Genomic DNA, 14,436 nt, shown 5'->3' with positions numbered 1-14,436 from the left:
TACAGACCAGTAGGGGGCACAGTTTAGCCCTAAACAGCCTGTATAATGACGAGGTTGATGGTTGTACTGTGTGTGTACCTGTGTGTTACTCCCTCCCTCCTTCTATCGCTCACACACGCCCTCTGAAGATGTCCTCTTGAAACTGTTATCTCCCAGGTAGTTTGACCTTTACCCTGGAGCTGTTACGTAACAGTTGGGCCACACCTCAGCATGCTGATTACAGTGTGTGTGTGTGCGTGTGTGTGTGTGTGTGTGTGATGGAAGGGGAAAGACACAGTGACAGGGATTAATGTGGCTGCGGGGAGAGAATGAAAGACCAGCAGATGGAAAGATACACAACCTTAATGTGTGTGTGTACAAAAAAAGTGTGTGTCAGACGAACGCAACTTGCTCACTTGTCAATCTGTGGGAAACTAGGAGTGGTAGCAAAGGGGAGGCCCCCCCCCTCTCTGTGTGTTATGTGTGTGTGTGTGAGTGTGTATGAATAAGCATTAGTAATCAGTCAGCTGTCACAGAAGTGCTTTGTCTTGCAGAGCGTTACAGTTCGACTCTGGGACAAGAGCCTGAGGCTGCTGCCTGGCTGTTTCTCTCTCTCTCTGTGTGTGTGTGTGTGTGTGTGTGTGTGTGTGTGTCCACCTCTCTGATGTAATGGATTATTCATAACTTCCCGTAACTACTCAGCAGGTTCCTTGTTCATGGTTGTTTTTCTTTTAACTGTACAGTGAATGCAAACTGTGAATAGAGAGGATTTAAGGTTCCAGTCTGGGACTGTAACCAGTACATTAGAGCATGACACATGACTCACATCCTGGGATTGTGGCCACACTTGTTACTTTAGCCGATACCCGGTCTGGTGAGGGGACTGGCACCAAATCACATCTGTGTCATACGGAGCTCTGTGCATGCTAACACTGAGGAGCTGTAGCATTATCTCTGAGTCATTACATCGAATGATCCCAGTGTCCTTAAAGCTCCACTGATTAATGAGCTAAATGACTGAGTGTAATGTGAAGGCAAAGTTGGTTCCCTGCTGGAACCAAATAATAGCAGGTTTTCCTGAACCAGTCCGAGGGTGATTACTGAACAGGCCTGGGTCCAGGGACCAGGGAAGACCCTGGTCCAGTCACTAAAAGTGACATTTCTCTTCAGAAAACCAACCAAAGAACAATAAAAAGATGCAAAATGACCACAAATAGACTCAAAACAGCAACAAAGGCAGTATAATCACTCTGCTCTCCCATGCCGGAGGGGTGAGGGGGCATTTTACATGTCTGTACCTGCAGGGTATACACATGCAATCCAGGAATCCATCCATCTCAGTAAGATAACAAGATTTTGCAAAATTCCCACCATCTGTGTTGTGCAATCGCAGTTCTATCATGATGTTTCTTTGCTTTAAATTTCTCCTTCATGGGAGACACCCTGTACTGCAGAGGGGGGGGGGGGTCATGTGTCTACATGAGCGAGTAGAAATTGAGCATTCCCAGTGAAATGATGATTAACAGCAATATGAATAGTGCTACAACTGAAACTGCTCACAGATCTGTTTTTTAAATTAACATGTATTTAATCTTATTGTCAGTGCTGTGGAATCTCAAACAGGGAAACAGTGTTAAAATGGATTCTGGTTCAGGTAAAGGTTATTTCTTTTTATATTACAGCTGATGCGTTTTCCCACTGTACTTATTTTTAACTTAACTATCCAGAAAGACTTAACGAGAATAACACACTGAAGCGACATTTAACGAGAAGAAATTCATGCAATTTTAATAAAAGTGAAACGGCATATGTGAAAAACTCTCACACCTACTTCATCAGAATGACAGCTGGCTCCAACACAAAACAAATTATTAAAGTTATGAGTCACCTGAAGACATTTGCTGGTAGAATAGTTCTGTCTGATAAAATAAATCGTCTTTCAGAGGTTGACGAATGACGTTCAGGAGCGTAGGCTGCAGATATTTACTTAGCTTACATACAGTATCTATACAGTGTACACACACACACACACACACACACACAGAGTTGATGTGCAGTCTCCAGAGCTGCACACACCTTCCTGTCGGGCTTCATATGAAAAGCAGATGCAAATTGCAGCAGCATCAGAAGCTGCGGCAGCTCTCTGTCGCCATGGTGCTGTGTTGCCACGGTGTCGCCATGGGGACTCCGGGGTCACTGGTGATGAGATCACGTCCCGATGAGCCTCTTATGGGAGATGGCAGACCTTAATCCACTTATCGCTCTGGCCAGCACAAACACATCCACACCCACACACACACACACACACACACACACACACACCCACACCAAACATAAGAAAGTATATGGATCAAGACAGAGGACTTTCATTGAGAGGTTTAAGTATCTGTCTGTCTGTAATGAACTTTGGTGATTTCTAGCCTGGTTCCTGACCATTGAATGGCTGTTCTTTGATGGCTTTTTCCGCCAATCAGACCTTTGTATGCAGGACAATCATCTCATGGATTTATTAAGGCAGCTAGGTGCGGCATCGTCTCTCAGTTTGTCCGAGCGCCCACTTGTGGCACTGCAGCGGAAACAACCCCCTTTAAACCCACTGCCCTTAAAGCATTTTACCCCATAGACCAAGCAGTTTTTAATGTGCATGTCGTCGTCTTCCACAACTTGGAAGCAAACCAGGTATTTAGAAAAGTTTTTTGGCTCGAGGCCTGGATGAGCAATTTTCATTCCGATGAATCGACGCCATCTTGGAGTCCAGTATCTAGCTCTTATGATACATCCACACATGATCTCAGACAAAATGTGTATACATCTGTTCGGGTTATTCTAAGTAGATGTGCTGTAAATGTCCTCATGTTATTTTTCTGGTTAAATCAGTCATGCTAACTTTGCACTCGTCACCTTTGCCATAGAGATTCAGGAAACAGACTCCAGCACAAGCTAAGCTTTCCAAATAAACTTTGCCTCGACTGAAGGTAAACACAGAAATTAGACCCCTGTATTAGCTGTTGCTGGGGTAACTTGCCCCAGCAACAGTAGCTAATGCACTGCCACCTCTGGATGCTGTACCTAGGCCTGTTCAGGAATCATCCCGGGGTTGAATCACACTAAAGGTCAGTTTTTTGTTTCCAACTGGGACCAACTTTTTGGGTTCTGAATCGATTGATTATTTCTCAAAATCCTCTGAACAGGAGCGCAAATGGTTATAAATATAGATTACTTTCTGATGTGTTGATGTTGACAACACAGACTGCTAAACACGTATAGAGAGCTGCAGCGTTTTTAAAGAGATGGAATTGGAAGTAAACTGCCAGATTAACCGGCATCAAAGCTGTTAACAGAAGGTGGGATTCACACCCTGCGAATTCACACCGCGCTTGGCAGACAGCGTGTGCTGGAACATCGCGAAATACACCCTGAAAAAATGACGTTTCTCCCGGTGGCTCAGGTGAAGTGGTGAAAATCAGATCCAGGATGTGTGGTGCACATCAGCCCTGATTTTTCTGCCTCTCTGCGCTGTGAGCCTCCAGAATAAAGGTCTAATATGACAAATAAAACCCTCTGAGATGAGAGTGGATGATGTTAAAGAGCTGTGACATCTGTGAAAACTCGACAACAAAAGGTCCCTATATTTCTAATTGCTCCATCGATGGCTCTGCCCCTGCCAATCAGCATCTATTCCTGCTTCTTATTCGCTCTCACCTCGGATAACTTCTTGCAGCGCTGTCAATGGACAGATGCCATCAAGACAATTATCAGACCATTATGTGTCATTATCTGTTCCCAGGTACAATGGGAGCTATTTGAGGAAGGCTGACTTCTTGAAGCCGTGCACAAGTCTGACTGGTTTACGTCTGAATTTGCACTATGCATCTCACCTCTCAGGCAGGTTGATGCTGTGCCTGTTAGAGGGAATCAAACCTGTGATGCCTCAGGTACAGGACACTCTGTGTTCAGTCATTTATTAAACCTGCCACCTGTCGCTTAAAAAAAAAAAACTGTCCAAACGGAAAAAAAGGACTTTATCAAGCCTGATTTAATTTATTAGCAGGAGGGCTGAGCTAAATGAGGTCGTCTGTATTCCTAAATGTGTTTTACAGATGAAAGCACTCAGAGCTGGAGTGGGTGTGTTGTTTGAATGCAGAGGCTCCACCTCAAAATCTGGCAGGAGGCAGACAAGGTGGCTTCCTATTGTTGTGCATGTTGCTGCAAACGGATGCAATCCACCTGCAGACCTAGTTTTCCACCAGTGGGATACTAGCTCATGCATAAATTTGTTGGTCTTCTAGTGCTATTAAGAATCGCACGAATATGAACGTGTTACATACATAGTGGATTAGACCTTCTCCTTGGGACGTACCCATTTTTTAAAGCTGTGATGTCTCCATTCTTGTTGTGATTGCTCAGTTGCAGTCTGACTCGCTGAACAAATCTGAGCTGTAGGAGGCAAATCAGACGTCTGGTGTGTGCTAATTTATATGCACTGTTAAACCAGGATATCAGCTGGCATAGTAAAGGTCTTAAGGTGGGTTAAGTTGCACATAGAGGGGCCGTACCGGTTAGAAAGAGTTAGAGGAAGATGGGTTAATGGGGGTCAAACACTGTAATAAATCCTTGATATTTCTAAATCCAGATTACAAGAGTCTAGTGATCATAATATTTTCAGGAGGGGTGGGGGCGGGGCTAATCAATCGGTAGATTTTAATTTTATAATGATAAGTTGCAGGGGTCCAGGTGCACGTCCTTTTATCATAAACAACATCATAATAATAATGATGATGGCAATTATGACGATGCTGAAGACTGAGCGTGTGTATTAGTAATTTTATTCATATGAAAATATATCTATAATTACAAATATATTTATGATACTGATGCGGTAGGATGTCCATTTTGTGCTGCAAACCGTGTATTAATGCGCTCAGTTCCAGTCTTAACGCGTAGCTGAATGTACAGACAGACAGGCAACAACAAGGCAGTAAGACATTCAGTCAGTCAGACAGTCAGACAGACAGGTCGCTCCAGAGGTGACCGGGGAATCCTGCTCTCTCTGCGCCTGCAGACAGAGCCTCCTCCTCGGCCACTGCTCCTCCTCCCCTCCCCTCCCTCTGCCCTGGTTGCGCGCTGGGGGATCCGACGACGTCACACGAGCACACACACACACACACACACTTAGACACACACATACACACGCCCTCTCTCTCTCTCTCTCTCTCTCTCACTCACTCTCTCTCTCTCTCGCTCTCTGCCGCTCCGTCTCTCTCACTCTCTCCCTCTCCTCTATGCTGCTATTCTGGGAAGTGGCGCTTGGAATAACCCCCGTGTGCGTATGAGTGTGTGTGTGCGTGTGTATGTGTCTCCTGATTTCACCCTCACACACGCACACATACACACTCACAACACAGGCAGACGCACACATTTACTGTCTGTCTGACTGCAGTAGTGGAGCTCCGGCAGCAGAAATCCGGTCGGAAAGGATTCCTTCCATTTTTACGCGTAACTTTTCCTCCGTCGGCCGCGACGTTTCCACCGCCGCTCCTCGACTCTTGTGGATTTCTAACAACCGTCTCCTGGCTGTTTCTAACGGACGACCAGCGAGGTGTCAAGCCCGCCCGGAATCGGATCTCCTGTCACCGGGTTTGCTTGTTGTCATTTTCGCGCAGAGACGGGAGACGCGCAGCCGGAGCGCAGACAGAAGGTAAGAGCAGGGAGGGAAAAAGCGAAACCTTACCGGACATATTCTCACACATATCACAGTGACAGCGGGGTTTTCTGCGCCATGACGGGCGTTATGGGCTGTTTTCATGGCACTTGATCTTTTGTTTAGCTTATAAGGGCAAGGCTATGCAGGGGGAATACCCCGGGCACGCATTGCATTGCATGCAGATTACCCGGGTTGCGTAATATCCTGAGGAATTTGCAGTAGCCTGCACGGCCAGGGTGGCTGCAAGGCCGGGGGAGAGAGATAGAGGGAGGACGGGAGAGGAGGGAGGGGAGGGGGGTGGATATGAAGCTGTGAAAGTGGAAGCTCGGATAGGTGTGATGGTGTGATTGTTGGTGTCTGGACGCTCGATTATCTGCGTTTGTGCGTTACGTGCAGCAACAAACCAGCTCAGCTCAGTGAGAAGTTCACCTGCAGATCCGTGTAATGTCCCCACAGTCACTGAGTAGCGCGCGAGGAGTGTTCAAAAGTGAGTTTAAGCTGTGACCTTAGCGCACTCGCTTTGGTATTTCCTTGTTGCTGCTACAGTATGACCGGAGTGGCATTCCTCAGATGGTGAAACACAGGCTCGCTGCCACGGTGTGTGTTGTTGTACAGTATGTGTCCAGAGATGAAAACTGTTTTAAAGGCGACCTCTATTTCAGAAAGGGAGTGACTTTATCTCATATGATCATCGTTTGTTTCCTCTTTTTGTGTGTGTGTGAGTGTGTGTCTGTGTGTGAGAGAGAGAGAGAGAGAGAGAGAGAGAGAGAGAGGGTGGGTGGTGCGCTGGCTGGTTCCGGGAATGTTCCATGACGTGTTGCCGTCTAGAGAGGGGCCCCGGCCGGGGAGACTCCGACTCACGGCCCGGCCCTTCTCCGTCTCTCTCTCCCTCTGCCTCTCTCTCTTTAACAAGCCGCTCATGCTCTTGTGCTGGAAAATATTTGAGTCTTTCTTCGCTGCGTTTTCCAGAGAGATTTACAGCCTCATCATATGAGCAAGGCCGTGTGCTACTGCAAATCTTAATCCTGTGATGACCTGTGGGGAGGCTCTCCATTCTGCCCTCTGCACCTCCACCCTTCCACGCAGAGGTCAGAGGTCAAAGGTCAGGGTCACACCTACTATGTGCAACAGGAGGTGGAGATCCTGCTCAAGGACACTACAGCATGGTAGATGATTGGCAATATGTGATTTAAAGTGCAGGTCTGAAACAGCTGAAGGACACTGAGCTGCCCAGCTGCTGCCAACATGACTGCTTCTCTTTGATGTTTAATATGTCACAGGAAGCTGAAATAAAGGACACATTAACAGTAAAGCCAGGAGATAAATAAATGAGTCAGATGAGAAAGAAAATCTAAGATTTAAATATTGTGACAGAAGGAAGTAAATAGGGTTTATTGTTACAAACTTCACTGTCACATCTGTGTGTTTTTGTGGTCTTTGTCGGCAGGGAAAGCAGCTAATTTTAAACAAGGATTGACACTGTAAAGATAGTATTTTTAGAAACAATGAGAGGCTGTGTGCGCTGCAAAACAGCCACAGAAAATGGAGGAAACAAATGAGCCGTGAATCGGACAGAAAACTACCACAGATGAATGCTTTGTTTGCTGTTTGTCAAAGCTGCAAAAGCAAAAGCAGCGACAGAAACGTGTCTCGACTCTTGTTTGTGGCGGTGATAAGGTTACAGTCCTGCAGCTGAAGACATCGTTACAGTTTGCATTCTGCCGTCAGGACACATGCTGGTGACTGTGCACGTGCACGCGTCTGTGGGTAGATGTGTGTGTGAGAGAGTGCGAGGGAAAAGGCCGACCTACGTACCATCTGTCTCACTGCCACCTCAGATGGCCATCGTGGTGTACTGTGTGGGAGCGACACACACACACACACACTCTGTTACCAGGGTGGACAGGCGTACAGAGAATGTGCATGAGGTGTGAGTTCATTTTCTGCACGAAACATTCAATTATTGTATTACTGAGGCCTTGTGGGAACTCTATATGTGTATGCATGCATGCATGTGTGTGAGTTGAAGTCCACTTACCATTATCTAACACACTACAGTTGTACAAGCATTAGTCAACAGGGCTGATGTGATTACTCAGGTTAACCTGGATTCAAAGTCTGTGCCTGGAAGATTTTAGTCACTGACACAGCAGAGTGTATCGACTGTGTGCAATGAAAACAAACATTCGTGGTTTCAAACAGAGAAGTTGAATAGAAGGATAAAACATCACACAGTTGTAGCTGGTCTTGGTCCTGATGTGAGCAGTTCTTGGATCCAGACCAGCAAAGTCTTGGCACCGCTCTTGATCCAGATTTACTGCCAGAGGAGAACTGGTTCTTTGGTTGTAGAACTGGTACAGGATTTGGCACCGGCTCCGAACCAGCACTTGAACTGCCACACTGGCTTTTTATGGCTAGTATTTACCTACAGTACAGCTAGCCTGCTAGCTTAGCTACCGCTAATATATTAGACTAAGTCAGTGGTTTCCAGCCTGGAGACTGAGACCTGACGAGGTCACGAGATGATTTCTGGTTCAGGAAACAGGAAAAAAAAATCAGCTTCAGAATTTTTGTTTCTTTTTCAGACTTATCTCTCATCTTTTTTTCTTCCAACGTGAACAGTAGGACAGTGTTGTATGCTAGTTTTAAATGACTTCCTCCTTCCTCTAAGTTGACTTATTAGAGATACCAGCTGTATCTCACGGTCTTTCCCAGTGAACACACTTGGCTCAGTTGTGTGTTTTAACCCTCGTCTCTGCTCAGAGCTGGTGCAGAATGTGAAAGGCATCTTTGATCTGATCGATTACATTACATTCATCTGGCTGTCCTGTAAAACGTACAGCAGACTGGATTTTATTTTTGTAATCTCACATGTTGAACTCATTCCATTTATTAATTTGGTTTCTGTCTCTCTGTCTCTCTGTCTGTCTCTCTGTCTCTCTGTCTGTCTCTCTGTCTGTCTCTCTGTTCGCTGCAGATGTTTGCATTTGCTGTCAATTAACACACACACATCATAGCTTGAGAATTTGAAATGACTACAGATGTATGGCATGGTGTGATGAAGTGACACTTAGAGACACTCTCTCTCTCTCTCTCTCAGTAACATCGTGTATCTAGTGCTCGTTCTTGATGACTTAGATCACAGTCTATGTAAATCAGTCAACATTCGCTCATTACAGCTCCTCTGCTCTCTGTAATGTAGAGATTTATATATCTTTTTAAATCATAAAGCAGATCCAGGTGTTATGTAAGTAAATACTGTGAAAATATCAAAGCACTGAATCCAATGAGCCGTCAGGACTTCCATAACTTTCTGTAACACCAAGCAGTCATTTCCCTGGACGTCAGGAAGCTGGTGTATCACTGCACAGCCTTCTGAAGCATATTAATATCAGTCCAGTGGCTTATGTTTATTTTTCTGAAATACCAGAGCATTTTAGTCTGAATTTGACGTCTGTTTGGTTCATTTCCTCATCTGCATTCACCGCTGAGTTTTACCAAGCTACAGCAGTAGGCTACGATCTGTTACCTGTGGTTGGCCTGGCAGCGAGTCGCTCAGAAAACAGTCAGCCAATCAGAAGAGACGCTCAGAGACGGGCACTTAGCGGCCTGTTCCTGCTAGAGCTCCAGAGAGAAGCGAGAGAGGAGATTTAAAACGACACTGAGATGGTTTCTTCAAGTAAAACACCAGAAAAGTGTCAAATATGAAACTTTAAATTCTTTATAAGACACACATGTTTAAATACATACTCTATACTGTAAGGTCATCAGGTATTAAGAGTGAACCTTTAACCTTTAACCTTTCACTGATTTGGCTCTTTAATACATAAATCAACAGAGGAAACACCGCTCCACTTTGAGTTGTATGATTCTTTGCTTCATTCAGTTTGTTATTCTAACACATCACACTGGATTATTGCTAATAAACAGCACCTGCACTGCAACATGATGCACCTGCAGCACAGTGAACGGCTCCCTCCACAGAGAAATTAATTCAGAGCATTTAAAGAGGATTTTAAACTTCACGCTGGAGTGTGTGTGTGTGTGTGTGTGTGTGTGTGTGTGAGTGATCACCTGAGAGCTGTGGAGGAACCTGAGAGCGCGCCGGTGACCGAGGTCCTGACAGCGATGGCTAAATTATTAAGACACACACACACACACACACACACACACACATAAAGCCTAATGAGTTGGTTGACTGGTTTCTCCTGGTAAACTGCTCCTCTGTGGTTTGGTTTTTATACCTGTTTGAACTACACCTGGAAGAGAGGAGGAGTTTAAGAGAGGAGAGGAGGAAGAGGGAGTAAACTAAGGTAGAAGAAGAGGGGATGATAGTGGAGGAAGAGGAGATGAGGGAATAAGAGGAGGAGAGAGAAAAGGAAGGATGGAAATAGAAGGATGAGAGAGGATAGGAAAAAAATGGAAAAGAGGAAGGTGATGGGAGAGAAGGAGGACAGAGGAGGAGAAAGAATGAGCCAGTGGAGAACGTGAGGGGAAAGAAGTTAAAAAAGAACAAGATGGTGGGAGAGGAGAGGAGAGAGGAGAGGACGAGGAGAGGAGAGAGGAGAGGAGAGGACGAGGAGTAACTGAGAGCAGGAAGAGGAGAGGAGAGAGGATGAGAGGTTTCCAAGCTGTACCAACAGAGGAGTGTGTCTGTTCTGTCAGCTGCTGACACACTTTTCATCTGAAGCAGTTCGCTCAGTCGGGTGTGTGTGTGTGTGTGTGTGTGTGTGTGTGTGTGTGTGTCGGCTTGTTGTCCTCAGCTGTACAAAAGGAAACTCTCCCTCTCTCAGTCCCTATACAACAGCCGTCTGAGGACATTTTATTTTATCACCAGGAACCAATCAGCGCTCACCTTGCTGCTGATTGACACGTCTGTTACTCCACGTTAGCCAACCACGTGGCAGCTTTTTAACGAGCGGGGAAATATGATCGCTCTCCTTCGTTTTCTTCTTGCTAGAAAGAGTGTGTGTGTGTGTGTGTTTATGTGTGTGTTTGTTTGTGTGCGCAACAGGGAAAGAGGCTGATATTGTAACCCAACCTCTCTTTACTCAAAGGGAGGCAGTGGATGGGCTGTCAGGTGGACTCTGTGTGTGTGTGTGTGTGTGTGTGTGTGGCTATTTAACTGGACAAGGAGATGATGGAGAGATAGAGGGAGAGAGAGAAAGAGAGAGAGAGACCTTTACCCAAACTGGCCTACTTTCTCAACGGCTTGTAATTAGTCTCACTTCATGCATTTATGCATCAGACAGTAGAGCTAAATCAGTGTTTTGTAATCAGAAAATCCCAACTGCAACAGCCATTATCCAGTTTTCCCTTTACTGTACGCTGCCAATATTCTGTGAATGGATCATAAATCACGTGCGGTTTAACTCCTACAGTCAACAGCCGCGACCACTGAAGCCATGCCATCTGATTAACACTGTAAAAGGTGCTGTTTCCCCTGATGATGTGCTCAAGGTGTAAGAGCAGTACAAGTCTCTTCATCTAAATCTGTTTCTTCCTGTACTGTTCTTTATTGCAATATTTAAAACTCTTTGACACACTTGCTTAGAAACTACATTTTGTGGGAAACACTTGTGACCAGATTATATTTTTTATAATCTTAAGCCTCTCTTATTTCCTTGCAGACATGCATGTAGTACTGTACTACCTTCTAGCCTGCTTGGAGTCTGTGGACTGTTGTGCATGGTTGCAACAAATTTCCTTCAAAACGTATTTGTCACTGTGGTTTAATTGTGAACAAAAACATAATTCGTAGGAGTCGGGGTTGAGCTGTTGACCTACTGGAGCATGTCTTTATTTTGTTCTGTAAAGTACTTTCTGGTGAACAACAGCATCGTGACGGTCTCAGATACTTTTCTTTTCCCTGTAGCTGCTTGTGAATATGCAGAAACCCTCCCTGTTGTTCAGTGGGAACAAGCTAGCTTAGCACGATTGCTGGAGGCAGAGGGAAGCAGCTACATGGCTTCCAACAGCTCTCCTACAGCATCTACAGGTTGCATCTTGTTAGCTAGCAGGTTAGCCACCAATACATCAAAGACTCACTTGGGATTTCTGAGTAAATAAAATGAAGAGAAGAAACTGGGCCCTGCTGTGTAAGCTGGTTACTAAATGAGCTAACTGCTTGGAAACCCCAGTGATTTCTACTTTACAGTGTGAACTAGATGATAATGATATAACCTGTAAATACGACTTCTGGATGGTGAGAGGACACCTTCGACAGAGCTCGGCTAGGAGTTATCCCACGCTTTCCATATTTATGCGTAGCTATGCTGAACGCTTTGCAGGAGCAACAAGCACAGAAAGGATTTGACTCCGTGTAAGAAAGCAAGTTTATTTAAGAAAACTAAGTGTCCTTTAAGCTTGGAGAGATTAGAGCGAGATACAAAACATTCAGGTCGTCATTGTGCCAAATAGCAACCTCCTAAGTCTTTAGATCCTGGTCTTTGACTGTCGTTTATAACTTGTTTCTTAGAATGGTTGAGATTAGATTTATTAAAATGTCACACAACCTGTTTGCACTCAAACCAAGTCATCATTAAGTTTCATTGTTGTTCTTATTCAGAAACAGACTGTTGCTCAAATGTCGATGACGTGACATGACGTTGTGTTCCCAGCAGCTCCAGTTTAGCATGATTGAAAAAAAAAAAGTTTCAGCTCCACAGTAAAACAGCGGTAACCATCTGTGTTTGATGTCAGTCACTCTACGATCTACAGCCGCTATTTTGCACCATGCTCAACAGTCATACGGCGAGAAATTTGCTCTGTTGCCCCCGCAGGAATGAAACCAGAACCAGAATACGTTGAGGTGACAAACGTGGTTGTTGAGTTTTGAGTAAAGCGTGAAAATCTCACTTTCATCAAACTCCCGCCCATGCCCTTCTACACACACGTAAAACACTGCTGCATACTGGTATTGTCTCTTGGGGATGTCCAAAGGCATTTTGGGAAATGTAGGAAATCTACATGACGTACATGAAGCAGGTTTAGGTGAAGTAGGTGAACCAAAAGTGGTAAATTACAAAACCTTGTTATTAAATAATTACTGGAACGAGCTGAACGTCACAGACTGATGACGTCTTTTGGTGTGGGGGATTTATTTGTTTACAGTAACTGACATCAAAATGTATCTATGGCATTTTCTTAATGTGTAAAATGAGTAAATGGGGCTGTTTAGATCTGTTAGAGACGATTTTCTTGTTCAAAAATAAAGGATGATGTAAATCTGGTGAAAACTGGGTTATAAAAATGACAAAAATAAGGTAATTTAGCTACTTTTTATTGTTATTTAAGGAAATATAATCGGTAAATTCAGCCATTCATGCTCTAGTTTTTCTTCATCATCTATTAATAGAAATATTTTCATAGCCGTCCTTGTTTCTCTTGTTTTTTTTAAATAGAGGAGTATTTTTCATTAAAACTCAGTACATGGTAACACCAAACCTTAACCTTACATCAGTGTGGTGAACCAGGTTGGTGCTCTGTTCCCAGGCCTTTCTGCCCAGTCTGAGTGTTAGCAGTGGTACAGTGAAAACACACAGACAGCCACCTCTGTTATTTGCATATCCATACAAAAGATAAAAACACTTCAAAAAATATCAGAGGTTGAAAAGAAATCCAATCTCAGCGGGTGAGACAGACTAGAAACCCCAATGGGCTTAAAAAAAAAAAAAAAAACACCCAAAAGAAAAAAAGTGACAAAAGAAAACTGAAAATCAAGATGACAAACGGATGACACGAGTGATCTGAAACTCTGAAACAGTGTGTCATCTGTTTTTATTTGTTTGTTGTTGGATTCATCGAAGGGTTTGAAATGTCAATGTCAAACGCTCAGAATCTGCTACGAAAACAACAGAGACTTTGGGGAATGAAGAAGTGTTTTTAGAAATTTATGATTACAAACCACAGGACCAGCATGTCAGGGAGATTTTTTTACAAAGAAAACACTCTTGTTTTATTATTTTCCTGACATAGATTTAAATACTACATTGATATTTATACGCTGAGAGAGTCTCATGACCTTTTGACCTTTAAAACTATTCAAAAGAACTTTACACCTTTTCCACCAGATTTTGGAAGAGGTCTGCAGAGTATTTGCTCCCATTAGGATTTGAGTGAGGTCCAGGCCTGATGTTGAGTGATAAGATCTGACTCTCAGTCGATGTTGAGGCTCTACTTAGGCCGGCTGAGTTCTTCCAAACCAACTTGGGAAAACCGTTTCTTTATGGAGCTGGCTTTGTGCACAGAGTCAAACACAAACTGTTGCCACAGAGTTCAGGGCACTGCCTAAAATATCATCAGGGAAATACACTTACTGCCTTTGGATAATATGCTATGACAGTTTGCCACAAATGTTTGGTTGGGAGCGTTTGCCAGGCAACCACTGGAGACTCCAGAGAGTTACTTCGGTTTTGTACAAATTTAAAAAATGCTCTATAATGTTATTTAGCTAGCTTTAGTGGTGCTGGTAGGCAGATTTTGTTAGCTTCAAACAGAGCCAGGCCAACGGTTTCCCCTGTTTCCAGTCTTTGATTTAAGCTAAGCTAACGAGCTGCTGCCTGTAGCCTTGTATTTAACAGACACATGTGAGAGAAGCATCTCAGCAGAAAATTAATATTTCTCAAAATGTTTGAACTGCTGCTTTAAGAGCAACACTGGGACGAGGACTTTTAGCCATATACTGTATATTATATAGGCTTCTTATTTTTTTGGCAATACAGGAATTTGAAAACTGCACGGACATCAACAAA

At 44.1% G+C, this 14,436-nt stretch overlaps 1 protein-coding gene across 3 annotated transcripts in view; it reads left to right on the top strand.

The window, feature by feature from the left end:
- Positions 1-14,436, top strand: part of hivep2a (HIVEP zinc finger 2a) — a 101,656-nt gene that overhangs the window by 2,003 nt on the left and 85,217 nt on the right. For 2 of the 3 annotated variants that reach the window (XM_018682965.2, XM_018682961.2), the window contains exon 1: positions 5,112-5,677. The exons of the other annotated variant lie outside the window; for it this stretch is intronic. The gene's annotated coding sequence lies outside the window, so the exon portion shown is untranslated. Of the gene's footprint in view, positions 1-5,111; positions 5,678-14,436 lie in introns of those variants that run through there. 3 annotated transcript variants of the gene reach the window in all.

Source organism: Lates calcarifer, linkage group LG7_1 (assembly GCF_001640805.2).
Source record: "Lates calcarifer isolate ASB-BC8 linkage group LG7_1, TLL_Latcal_v3, whole genome shotgun sequence".
Lineage (NCBI taxonomy): Eukaryota > Metazoa > Chordata > Actinopteri > Centropomidae > Lates > Lates calcarifer.
The sequence above is the reverse complement of the archived record's forward strand: the minus strand, read 5'-3'. Positions and strand labels throughout refer to the sequence as shown.